The 13,492-nt window shown below is 43.0% G+C and overlaps 1 protein-coding gene across 5 annotated transcripts in view; it reads right to left on the bottom strand.

Annotated features, from left to right (window-relative positions):
- Window positions 1–12,740, bottom strand: part of NRIP1 (nuclear receptor interacting protein 1) — a 96,856-nt gene extending 84,116 nt beyond the window's left edge. For 3 of the 5 annotated variants that reach the window (XM_032878014.1, XM_032878015.1, XM_032878019.1), the window contains exon 1: window positions 11,522–11,723. The gene's annotated coding sequence lies outside the window, so the exon portion shown is untranslated. Of the gene's footprint in view, window positions 1–11,521; window positions 11,724–12,391 lie in introns of those variants that run through there. The other 2 variants (XM_032878017.1, XM_032878018.1) reach the window with 2 other exon arrangements.
- Between the last annotated feature and the right edge of the window lie 752 nt (window positions 12,741–13,492).

The following is a 13,492-nucleotide window of genomic DNA, read 5'->3' as shown; positions in this document are numbered from 1 at the left end:
CTTAGTAGGGTTTGAATCATCAAGTCATTCTTGATGGCCTCTTTTAGATTAATTAACACCAAAATTAATTCTAGACATGAGATTTCAAAATGCCTCCATCTTCCCAACCAGTCAAATCCAATGCGATTAAATGTGTCAAGCTGGTGGTTTTTACCATTACCATAACCTAAGGAGACTATCTATAAGGCTCTATAAGAAAATTTGTTTCCTTAAAAAATAATTAAATGTTCCCCCAAAGGTTTCGCTAAATGTGTTTTCTAATATAGTTATTTGTGTATTTTTGAAGAAACCTAGCATTATAAAACAATTTTAAGTGCCAAGTAATTATAATGTCACCAATAGTTTCAGATTTTTCTTCACAATTAATATGCCTAGAAAGATGATGATAAGTTTTAAGGAAGAAATATTATCCCTTTTAGAAGTCCTAATTTAAACAGTCTAAAGAAAAAAAAAAAACCTGTAGAACAGTAGCTACTACGAATTAGCTACAGATAATAATTAGCTGCTGTTATATATAAATACATAAAGGACTCCATTCCTGACCCCCCCAAAGCCAGATTTTACCAGTAACTGGGATTGGTACGGTTCATTTCAACAAATGTTTATAAGAGCCTTCTCTGTGCCAGGCACCTACGGTACCAAAAGTACACTGATGAAAAGCCCCTATTCACAGAGCTTAGGGTCTACTGAGAAACACAAACACTAAACAAGTGGGACTATTACAATCAGGAAGGAGTACAGAGAACTGTGAGAGACAAATCTGATCTTACTGGAGGCTTGGGGACTGTAGTGAGCATCTACACACTCTTGCCCACTGTCTCAGGAGTGAGAATATTCCTTCTCAATCTGCTTCACCAGGGTTAAAATGTGGTCAGTCTGGGCTACCATTAGGTTTCTTCTCTTGCTCTCTTTCTAGAAGGGTGGATCTCGACACCCTTGCCTTAGGGCATCACCACCTTCGTCCACACAGTTACCTTTTCACAGGAGAGCACTGAAACAGGGGCCATAACCTTACCGTATATTCCCAATTGAACTGAGACACCCAACTATCTGCACTGATGATTTTAGAACATGACTCTTCAGTAATAACCAGAGCTGACCTGTGAGTATTTTGATCCCACTAGTCAACTAAAGGTACCTGGCTCTGTTAACCTACAAAGAGAAGTTTCCCTACTGGTTTTTAAGTAGAACTCAAAATGTATATAACATGTAGGAACAAAGCTGCATGAATAGATGCATAGCTCCACTGTAAAACTTGTTTTAAATTCTCAGCCTAGAAAGTAACATTCCAACCACTAGAATACATGAATCGTAAGACTGTTCTAAAGACCATATTTCAATCCCAGGAGAAGAAAATAGGCTACAAAGACGTGGGGGGGTGTAGTTGGCTCTGCCTCACTGTACTTCTCAAGACTGTCTTTCTGATTATCATGAGGTCAGCTTGGACTTTACTGCTAGATCCATCACCAAAGATTAATAACTACTTCTTAACACCTGGTACATAGCCCTCTTGCTGAGACTGCCTTAATAAAACAAAGTGTGAAATAAATTAAGACTTGATTTCTTATCCTGGGTTTACTCAACTGCTATCTGTGTGAGTTTTGGTTTTTTTTTTTTTTTCCTTTAAGGAGCTCAGGATTCCTTATCTTTTTTTTTTTTTTTTTTTAGATTTTCATTTATTTATTTGACAGAGAGAGATTACAAGTAGGCAGAGAGGCAGGTAGAGAGAGAGAGAGGGTGGGGAAGCAGGCTCACCGCTGAGCAGAGAGCCCCATGTGGGGCTTAATCCCAGAATCCTGAGATCATGACCTGAGCTAAGGCAGAGGCTTAACCCACTGAACCGCCCAGGCACCCCTGCTGTCTGGATGAGTTTTAAAATTTACTAAAATTCTCAGGGGTTCAATTTCCTCCTCTGTAAAATGCAAGCAACTGTTTTGGATATTTTATTTTATTTTATTTCCAGTATTTATTTAAATTCCAGTTAGTCAACATACAGTGTAATATTAGTTTCAGGTGTACAATATAGTGATTCCACATTTCCAGACATCATAGCATTAACAACGTTGGAAGATAAGCAAGTAATTTTACCCCGTTGCATCACAGGTATACCCTGGCAATAAAGAAAAAAGAAAAAAACAAAACAAAACAAGGACAAATTAGAAATTGAGAAAACAAAAGGGAAAACAGGAAAAAGAGGAAACCAAAAAAAAAAAAAAAAAAGAGAGAGAAAGTAAGATCAAAAGAAAAAGGTGTGTAAGGGCTAAACAGTAGCATTTACTACTATTTGATTTATAGTTTATACCAACCACCTATCCTATGTGCTTTTTCATTATGATGCCTCTATAAAACCAACTTGTTTGAAAACGGGGAGGACAAAATACCTCTAGGACAAATATACTTAAACCTGGAGCATCCTTAGGTTTTATCAAATTCCCTTCCAATCTGAAAATCTAAGGATTCTATGAAATTACTTCAACTCATAAAAGCTGAAAACCAAACAAAACAAAACAGGAAGAGGAAAATATGATGTTGATTCAGGTCAGTCAAGAATTACTAGGATAGGTAAAAGCAATGTTTTATTAACAAAGTAAACAATGCAATTCTTTGAGTTTTGCCTCAACACCACCAAACATCTGGATATTGGGAAAGAACCAGATGGTGAATACAAAATTTCTATCTTCAATCCCAGGCCTCATGGAGATTCACTCTATTTCAATTAAATTTTTTAAAAAGGCATGGATGGGTTAGGGAAATATGTAAATATGTATCTGAACCCTAGAAAGTTTGCCCCCCTCCAATAGTTCGCTTATGTAGTTTCTTTCTTACCTGGCCAGATACAATATATCCTCTTAATAAAACATCATAGTAAAACATTCTTTTGCAGGTTTTATAGAAACCCTTTTGTTTATCCAACATTTACTTGGCAATTCAAAATCCAAAGCACACTAGAAAATATTATGTATATGAGCGTTATTACTCATCCTTGTGTCTCCAATGTTGTTTGAATTTGACTGTACCTTTTAATGTAGAGGGAACCAGTTGGGCTTCTTTTTTTTTTTTTTTCTTTTTTTTTAAGATTTTATTTATTCATTTGACAGACAGAGATCACAAGTAGGCAGAGAAGCAGACAGAGAGAGAGGAAGGGAAGCAGGCTCCCTGCCAAGAAGAGAGCCTGATGTGGGGCTTCATCCCAGGACCCTGGGATCATGACCTGAGCCGAAGGCAGAGGCTTAACCCACTGAGCCACCCAGGTGCCCCTCGGCTTAACTCTTTTGGGTTCAAAATTCCATAAATTTTAAATGAGGTAAGTAAAAAGAGGTAAAGAGGTTTAAGACTACATTTCTCATGACCTTAACAATAAAAGAGCATGTCTAATGTACACTTAAAAATACACTATATGCCACAAACCTCCCTAAAATCAAAAATCTCTTTCCTGACAATAGTCTACTCCCAAAATGAAGCCAAATACTCATCTTTCTATTTCTGCTTCCTTCTGGTAAATTCACAAACACATTATTAATTTCCTCTTTGTATCAAAGAGCCTAGTTTATTAGCATAACATAGTCTTTAAAATAAAATTATTGTGGGTAAAGATAGGGCAATGAATGAAACAAAATTCATGTCAAGAACCGTTATAGTCAAGAATTTTAACTTTTCAACCAGGAAGAGCTCCGGGTCTGAATTTGTGGAAACTGCTCCTTGAAGTAGACAAACATAATTAGCCTTGGGAATACCTGGATTAAGACCATGACAAGGTGTTCTAATGAATTATATCGAGAAAAATAGTTGCTTTCTCTGCCTCAAAGAACATTATAGTAACTCTGTGGTATACTTTCCAAGAGTTAGCATTTGAGGAGGGAAAAGAGCTTTCATGGTTGCCCTTGGTGCTTACATTTTTCAGGTAAGCACAGGGAATGGGGCATTAGTTCTCCAGAGAATTAACAATAACTCCTGCAGAATTATCAACTGGAAATAAGAGTGCCTTCCTCCTAGGACTGGTTTTTGAGAATCCAGGCTGGGTGGACTGGATGTGCTCCTTGAGTTCTCTGGCTATCAAGTTTGGGAGCAGGATCGTTGATGACATTCTAGAAATCAAATAGAGACTGGTTTTCTCTTATAAAGATGGCATATTCTCATGATAAAGCAAATCATTATCAATGAAATTAGCTGTGTGACCTCGAGAATTTTTCAGATTAGATTTCTCTCTGTAAGTAGAGAAAATAATAGCTTTATACCACATGGAACTGTAAAGGTGCCAGCTCTATGCCTGGCCAAAGCAGGTGCCCCCCCATCCTCTTCCTTTTCCTGATCTTTCTCCTAATAAAAAAGGACAATGCAAAAAAAGGTAGCTTTTCTCTATTTCAAGTTTTTCCCCTTGTCTACTCCTGTTAAAACCATAGGCTTGAAATCTTTACTGTTTACTGACAACAGCATACATCGATATATAGAACCAGAATTCCAGAACTTAGAAGTCAAACGAATCCCCCTTGCTTTATAATCTAATGACGTTACCCAGAGAAACAAAAGGACTTTCCCATTATCTGTATCATACATTGTTTTAGCAGCAGATCCTAAGCTAGAAAAAGTATATGTGGGACAACATAACAAATATTTAAAAATTAATTTTTCAAAAATCAAACTTGAGCCTACATGACCCATTGTGCAAATACTCCTTTTACAGGAAAAAAAAGTGAAACTGTGATTAATTCCTTTGAGGATGTTTCTTATTATATCCTATCTGGGAGGGTTTCACAGGTTTTCTAGTACTTTTTCTTGGTGTTCATCCCCTTCTTCTATCTACCCTCCTTCCCTTAATCTGTTTTTTTTTTTCCCCTAGTGTATACATCCACCACTCTGTTATAGATTACTAGAAATTCATAAACTCAAGAATCAAAAAAAATCTAAGAAAGTATGCTTTTCAAAAACCAGTTACAATCCCTTAAAGACTTCCTGTCTCTCAAATTCTGAAGAGATCCCTTAAAAGATAAAACCCTTTTTTAAAAAAAGATTTTATTTATTGATTTGACAGACAGAGAGCACAAGTAGGCAGAGGCAGGCGGGGGTGGGGGGGGGGGATGCAGGCTCCCCGCTGAGCAGAGCACCTGATATAGGGCTCCATCCCAGGACCCTGAGATCATGACCTGAGCTGAAGGCAGAGGCTTAATCCACTGAGCCACCCAGGCCCCCGAGAAAACCCTTTTTTATCTCGAACTTCTAATTCTCAAATTTTGATCACGTTCTGTCACATGCAAGTTCTCTTATCTACATTATGTTATTAAATCAACACAATTATAATACTATTTTCACTTTAAGACTGCATATAAACATGATTTCCTAACTACTGCAATGCTAAATTATCATCCGACTTTTTAAAATACGGTAACATATTTAAGATGTTCACATGTTATACACAGTATGGGCAAATTCAACAATTAAAAGCCCACAATTACAAAGAGAAGCTAGTGTAACCACTATGTGACTTAAGCTTTCCTCTTATCTATCTAAAGCTAATCACCTGACTTTTCACCCAGTAACCTCACATTGCTGGTACAGGTAAAATAAAGCATCCCAATAACGAGAGAAGCTCCTAATTCCTTAGTTCCTGATCTGTCCTCAATTCATCACCAAATTACAGATTTGAAAATAAGAAGCCCTGTCATTCAACACGTGACTGAAAAAAGACTCTCTTAATTAGAAGTCCAAGGGCAAGAGACTCCGTCCGTTCCACCAAAGCTCTGAATAAACACCAGCATCAGGTCAGTAAGCGCTGTCCTGGTCCTAGTGGTATCTTAAGCTGATGACTCAAGTTCTCAGCAGACTTCTAGTTTAATATTTCTTGAAGCACTAGGCTTAGTCACAGAGTGACCTGGAATTTAAGGCAAATAAGGGTCTCTTCCTTTCATCCTTAAAGACATTTTTGCTAAATGACACAAAGTTAAAGAGGCAAGATGGGTTTTAATTTAGAGTTTTTATTCCCTGAGGTACACCAAGTCAAAAAATTTCCTGGGGAGAGTGTAACATGCTAGCTTTGAATTTCAAACACAACTACTAATCCTGTCAGAGAAGAAATTCTATTTCCAAATTTCTTAACAAAATGCTCCCCCCTCCACCAGTCTCATTTATTAAAAGAGGAAGGTAAGACAGAAGAAAGGGTGGGAAAGAGGACAGGTGGATGGAGAAAGGTGGGGAGGGGAAGAGGGAGAGAGAGAAGGAAGGGAGGAAGGATGGATGGACAGACGGATCGATGTCACAAGCATCCTCCTAGCCAAAGTTTCAACATATTCTGGAATTATCCTTGAATTTATTACAACCAAAAAACAAATCAGAAGAATTATCCAAATCAGGTAGTTATCCATAACATTATCTTCAGGAACAATCTATCTTAAAATCTGGTAAAGACAATGAGAAAAAAATCTTAATACTACTTAGTAAATACAGTATAGTGGTCCTTTCGTTTCATAACTACATTTTTGAATTGCCAATCTCCTAATGAATTCTTTAAATCTCTCTCTCATTCTATTGCTCCTAGAGTTCTAGGCCAAATGTTATCCCAGCATGGTCTAAGGTATTAATTTTAACAAAATGCAAATACGGTGGTAAAATGTATCACGTTTCCCTCTTTTCTGATCTTCTCAGTGTTCTATGAACTTAAAAAAAAATTACCTTGTTTCGGGTGTATTGACACTCTAAAATACCACAAGGTTTGTAATGCTTTATCTGTAATATTTGCAATATAGTGCAGGAATCCATTTGAATTTCAAGGTTCATAGTGCAGAGAATGTACTATTATAATGGCAACAGTTAGTATAATGTTATCTCAGAAGCTGTATTTATTATGAAAAATTAAAACTGCCCTTCATAACTGTAGTAAAGTGAAAGGAAAGGTCTGTTCTAAGTGACCTCTAATTTTTAGAATCCTAAATATTCAATATCCATCAAATTGAATGTTAAATTTCAAGGAACAAAAAAACAACAGATGGGCATTTATAACATAATGTGTGAAGAAACCCTGATAAGACTTCAGATGTCTCTTATTTGCAGTTTTCCCCTGCCCCTGATAATGTGCTTAAAGAAAACATTCTTTCTGTAGTAATTTACATTGAGTTATCTTCATCAGCAATCCTATAAACGAAGTCTCTAGTTCACTACCCAAATGCAGCACTCTTTTCCATGTTCAGGAAGACCCTTAGAAAACACAAGTTCTTAAAAGAATAAAGAAAAGGTGACCTAATATGAATTCATTTTCTTCCAAACAAACTGTAAGTCCTGGTTCTATCCTGGTACCCAGTTTTCAGCTCCAACTTAGGTAGATTTAAGAGACACTCAAAAGCAAAGTATGCACAGGCACAAATGGGGAATTCGTCATTTTCCCCCTCCAAACAACCACTATTTATATAATATTGCTGCCCTCATAAAAGGGAATCCATTACCATCAGCAATTCATGTCCCTGCTTCAGCATCAGATGCAAACAGGATACGGAAACAAGATCTCTCTCTTCCATTTACTTTTTGTTCATTCCAACCTCTGGACATAATAATCCTCAGTCCCATTCCACTGGTCTGCTACATCATCTGACACTCCTGATTTCTACCTTTTCAAGTCTTAGTGACCATCCTGTTACATTTCGGTGATTGTTTTGGTGTCTAAATACTACAGAATGAGTTTGCTCATTACCCTCCTGATAGCAACTTAAGGAAATGAATCTTGAACAATTCAGTTCAGGGATTCAAGTGTATTATCCTGAGGTCCCTCCCCCTGCCCTATTCTGTTGAGAATGTTTGACTTTTCAATAGTAATCAATGTGCTTTTTGGTGATCAATACACTTTTCATAAAAATATTTCCTCAGTTGGAAGATGTGGGTACAGGGGCTTTGTTAAAAGAGCAAATGCTTCTTTCCCTTGTCTTCACCCACAAAACAGTAAATCAGTATTAAAACAAAACAAAATGCACCCGGATGGTATATTAGCCTCCTGAAGGGGCATATGGAAAAAGCACACAAGTAAAGAAACCGCCCCTCACCACATCCGAGAAGGGAAGCTACAAATGAGGGCATTTTCATGAAAGAACACATCCCAAAATGCAGAAGCTGTTTACTTTAGAAAAGGGGGCGGGAGAGGAGAGAGCAATAGAGAGAGAGGTGTAGCACTGACAGATAAACAAGAATTCTTCTTTATTAACCTAAACTCTAAAAACTAACGGTATCTGGCAATCTAAAGTCTGAAAAACAAAACTGATCCTATCACAGTTTAAGCTGAACAATACTTTCTTGATGAAAATTGGATGTTCTGAACTTGTTTTGGCAGAATTATCTTTTAACCTGATACACAAAACTACTTTTCCAAAATAACACTTAAAATACGAGCTTTCAAGTGTCTTACAATCTGCAAGTCTTAAAATTAAGTCTCATCCCTTTACCATCACATATCCTAAGTCACTTTGATTTAACATCATCTTCTGTATCATTGCCGCCTATTATTGGTTTGTAATGAAATCTGTACAATTAATAATAACCTTCTTCCCTCTCATCTTACTAGAGAGCCAAGGATGACATATCTTCTTATCTCCCTACTTGTTCCATTAGATTGACATATTTTGCCTCATCTGTCACCTTCCATAAAACTCTGCTTTCAGATATGAGTTAATTCATTTTTAGTTGTCCTCAATGTTCTAAAATAGTGATGTTTGACAGAATTAATACAGTGCTCTAGTTCTCTCTGTTCAACTGGTACTTAATTAAAGATCTTGGAGGCCATCTTTCTCTCAGGTTACACCATTTAAAGAAGGAACGTTACTTCCTCCAGACAGTGTGATAAGCCACATGGCACTAAAGCTGCCATCCCCAGGTCTCCCATTTAACAGATTGCTTTACCAAGTATAAACTACCAGCAAGACAGATTACCACTTTACTTCACACTGATTTACTTTTAACATCTCTGAACCCTCAGTCTACTTTGCCTACACTCGTTCTTACCTTGTAAATCTCCAGAATTGCTGGCGTTTTAACACTCCTTTACACTTTTATCATTGCTTCTGTTTGAAACAGACCTCAGAAAGTCCTAATGACGTTTAATCTGTAACATTTCTTGAATTTCTGGTTAACAATGCAGAAAAGTCGTGAAGCCATCAAAGAGAGCAAACTTGGAGCACAAACTGAAAATTCCCTGTTTTAAATTCTTTTGAATTAGTACCTTTTGGAGAATAGCCACTCAACTTGATATGTCATAATTTTCATTTCTAAAGGCACCATGGATAATTTAAATTGGCACTTGTTATTTATTACACAAATAATTGTTCTCTCGGATGGACTTTTGAAAGCTAGCACTTCTTCATCATTTTTTGACCCTACTGGAACCACAAGAGACATGTCAATTTAAGCAAACTTCAGGAGCAATAAACTAACAAACAGACTCTAGGTGGTGGTATAGGTTATTTTTTATCATGATGTTTTGCTCTTAAAACTGCAAGAGTCAGAGGAGCCTTCAGCCTCTTCTACAGACACTTCTTTCTTACAGACCTACAATCTTTTAGGATGTTTCAATTAGTAAACTCCAAGTTCTACAGAGTTTTGGAGGCAAATGCAATATATGGATCTAAGTCAAGTTTTCCCGCAGACATTAAACAAGGTTTTCAATTGCTTCAAGAGCACTGCAGAGATCTCACTTGAGTAAAACTAACAATGAGCAGACCTTTTTTTTTTTTTTTTTTTTTTTTAATACGTATTTACTCATAGGGCACTTTCAGGGGTAGGTGTGGAAGGAGGTGTTTCCCCACCAGAGTGAATGAAGTGGACTAGAGAAACAATCCCACAGCTGTTTCATTGACTGATTGTTCTTTGTCTCTAGGAACTAATTCCAGACAGAGAAAAGTTGCTACTGGTGATGAAGCCTTATTCTCGGAACCAGCTAAACCCACTCACCATCACTGAAGCCCCGAGCAAAACCAAAGCAACTTATTTCTAAGTTGAAAAACATTTCAACATACTCCAGGCAGCAGCCCAGTTAGGTGCCAGGCAATGGAAGCACTAGATGTGTTTAAAAAGTCCACTCATTTCAGGGCCTCTTCCACGAAGGTGGCAAACCGATGATTAAACACTGAATAATCCATCGGGAAGATGCACCCACTTGCTAAACCTATGATTCACTAATAAGTAGGTTCAATGCGATTCACAGCTTTAAAGAATGAGTTACCAAAGCCCTCTGCTTCACAAATCCCACTCCCCTCCCCCAAACGTAAAGAGCATTCATGGTATATAACCCAACACCTATTTTCACTTTGGACACCTATACAAAGTCTTTCTCCCTCTAAAGACGGTTTTTCAGGCCCGGACCATCTCACAATTTAATCATTTACATTACCGGAGACAAACTCCAACTTAGTTCCACCGACTGAGTGAGAAGTCCTTGCAGGTAGGAACGTCTTAATTTTTGTCTAAAATAAGATGTCCTATTAAGAAACTGAACGCAAAAGTACTTATCATTCTGTTCTTTTACTGTCTTCAGACACCCATTAAATCACTCATGAGATAGAAGGTAGAACCGCCTGCAATGCTTCTGAGATCAACATGTGTCAGAGTCCGGGCTTGCTCGCCTGTGAGCCACAGTTGATTTCCTTTGTTCTTCCAGTCTGAACACCAACTCTTGGTTAAAATTTGGAAACTACTTTGGAAAGGATGGGAGGGTTTGTAGACTATTTCCAGGGAAACCGTTCATAAAACAATATTCACTAGTAATAAGGAGGGCAGAGATGTAAGAGGAGAGAAAAGACGCCTCCCAGGACCTCCACGGGGCTCACCCCAAACGTGAGCCCCGCTCCGGGCTCGGGGGTTGAAAGTGATGGTTGAGGCCTCGGGTCCAAAGAGCCTCGCCCTCGGGGAAGGTGGGGGAGTGCGGGGGGGAAGGACAAGGACCGATCGGCCAGGCTTGGGGGTCTGGTGGGGGGGCCCGGAGAGCTGTCCCCTTTCCTGTTCACTTTTCTCGACCCGGAATCCGGCGAGCGCGGAGCGGGGAGGCACCGGGCGAGAGGCGGGTAGCAGCGCCCGGCGCCGCCCAGGTCGCCCCGGGCAGCAGGACCGAGAGCTGCGCGGCGACAAGCGCCCGGACTCCGGGCCGAGGGGGCAGCCGAGCGGGGGCGCGACCCGAGCCGGGCCACCCGCGCCCGGCCCGCCTCAGGGGACACACGGCGGCGGCCCCTCGGCCCAGGACTGCCACAGACCGGCCGGTGAGCCCGGGGCCAACTCCACAACTTGCCGGCCCGGCTGCCCGGGCCCCCCGAGTTCCCGGGAAGGTTCGGACCCGGCAGGAGGGGCGGAACGTCCCCGGAAACGCTTCCTCCCGGTCGCCGAGCCCACCCCGCCGTCCGCGTTCGCTCTCGCCGGCGGCCGCGCGATCCCCGCGGCCCCGACGCCCCCGCGGCCCTGCCCGCCGCCGCCGCCGCCGCCGCCGCCGCGGGCCGCGCTCCCGGGCCGTTTCCGGCGGCGCCCGCGGCCGCTCCCGGAGCCCCCGGCCGCGGCCGCCACTCACCCGAGGCCGCCGCGCTCCGAGCCTCGGGCTCCGTCAGGCTCACTCGGCGAAGGCGCCCCGCCGCCCCGTCCTCCCCGGCGCCCCGGCGAGCTCTTCCCTCAGATCGGCAGCGCTGCCGAGCGCAGGGGCGGCCGCGGGGCCACCGGCGGGCGTGCGCGGGCGGGCGGGAGGGCTCGGGGCCGGGTCGTCCGTCCGCCTCGGCCGCCGCCTCCTCCTCCTCCTCCACCGCCGCCGCCGCCGCCTCCCGAGTTCGGGGCTCTGCTGCAATGTCTGCGAGGCTGACTTTGAGCGCCTCGCTCGCCGCCCGCCCGCCCGCAGCCGCGCTCCTCCCTCCGCCGCCGAGTCCGCCGCGGCCCAGTCCCTCCCCTCGCCGCTCCACGCCATGCAGCTCTTCAGCCAAGTTTCTTAACCCTTTTTTCCCCCTCCCTCCCATTGTCACCGGGGCTGGAGGAAGCCGCTCGGGTCCCCGCGGCTCCAGGGCGCTGAGGAGCCTCCCCCCACACCCCCCGGTTTTGCTGTTTTCCTCCTTGCCCGCCCTCCAGATGGCCGGGCGGGGGCTGCAGGGCCCCCACGGCGGCGGGAGGACCGCGTCGGCCGGGAGAGGAGGGTGCTCCACGCGCCCGAGCCGGCCCCCTCGGCTCCCGGCTCTGTCCAGCCGCCCCTGACCGCCTGGACAGCTCCTCCCGGGCCCCGGGGGCTCGTCCTCGTCACCCAGGCCGAGGGCTCGCGTTTGGGACACAGCCTGGGGGCCGGGACGCCCAGGTCCCGCCGGGGTGCTGGCGCCTCGGCGTCCCCTCCCATCGCCCCCCGCCCCCCCGCCAAGACGCGCTTTCCCTCGGCTCCTTCTCACCCACCCCCAGCTTCCACCACCTTGCAATGTATGTGTCCTGCTTTGGTCTTGGGGGGCACGGGCACTAACTCCAGGTCACTTTGACCCCACGCCTTAGCACGCAGCAGGCGCCCGGGAATAAATGTGGAGTGACTCGGAGAGGAACACTGGGGAGGAGACCTGAGGAGTGCCCCGTTCAGCTCCTTGGACGGACGTAGGACCCAGGAGCAGGGTTTGTCTTCAGCTGCTTTGTCACTGCGAAGTCTCCAGCGGAGTCAGTCGGCGAATCTACATCACGCCGGGGAGAATTTGACCCTACCAGGCGAGGCAAAAAGAGCAGGGCTGCCACTTCTTCGGCAGCTCTCCTCGGTTCTGTCTCCGAATAAGAAATAACAATTACATCACGAGGCCGGGGCGGCAGCGCTGTGGAGCCTCTCGGTTTCCTGCAGCTTAATCTCGCTGCACCCGCCTCTAAACTGGGGGGCATATGGATTGGTGGCGAGAGAAAGTGGAGAGGGGAGAGAGTCCTACGAAACCATAATCCACCCCCCACCCCATCCCCGACCTTGCATTTGCTGTTTTAAAAATCCTATCCTCAATGCTCCCCCAAACATCCAACTAGAACTATTAACACCCCTTCAACACCTCCCCAGATGTCAGGTTTCTTTTTGACTCTAGCATCTAGCATTTAGTAACTCGCCATGAAAAAAAAAAAAAAAAAATTACCAGGGGAAATGAGTGCCGTTGCTGAAATTGTTTTTGCTTGATACAAAAACGCTGAAGTACAGCTTCGCCTCACCCCTAACTCAGAAATGGCATGCCTGTGTTAAAACACTTATTATACAAACAAATGAGTGGATGAGGCACTCCATTCTTACAAGGAGGTGTCCGTATCCTTAAGAATTCTATAACATTTGAAAATAGAGTTGCTAGCGCACTTAAACACCCCCCCCAAAAAACCCCAAAACTCATTATCCTAGTCATGAAACAGTATTCTGTGCCTGTTATGTAATGACTGTATTGTACATTTAAAATTTCATTTTACCTTTAAAAATATGAAAGTTCTGTAATACCTTCAAGTCTTAATAATGAAAGCAATGGTTAATATGCTTAATAAATCCACCACCCAGCACCGTGCTGGG

This window comes from Lontra canadensis, unplaced genomic scaffold (genome assembly GCF_010015895.1).
Source record: "Lontra canadensis isolate GAN:19392208 unplaced genomic scaffold, GSC_riverotter_1.0 scaffold62, whole genome shotgun sequence".
In the NCBI taxonomy this organism is placed as follows: Eukaryota; Metazoa; Chordata; class Mammalia; order Carnivora; family Mustelidae; genus Lontra; species Lontra canadensis.
The sequence above is the reverse complement of the archived record's forward strand: the minus strand, read 5'-3'. Positions and strand labels throughout refer to the sequence as shown.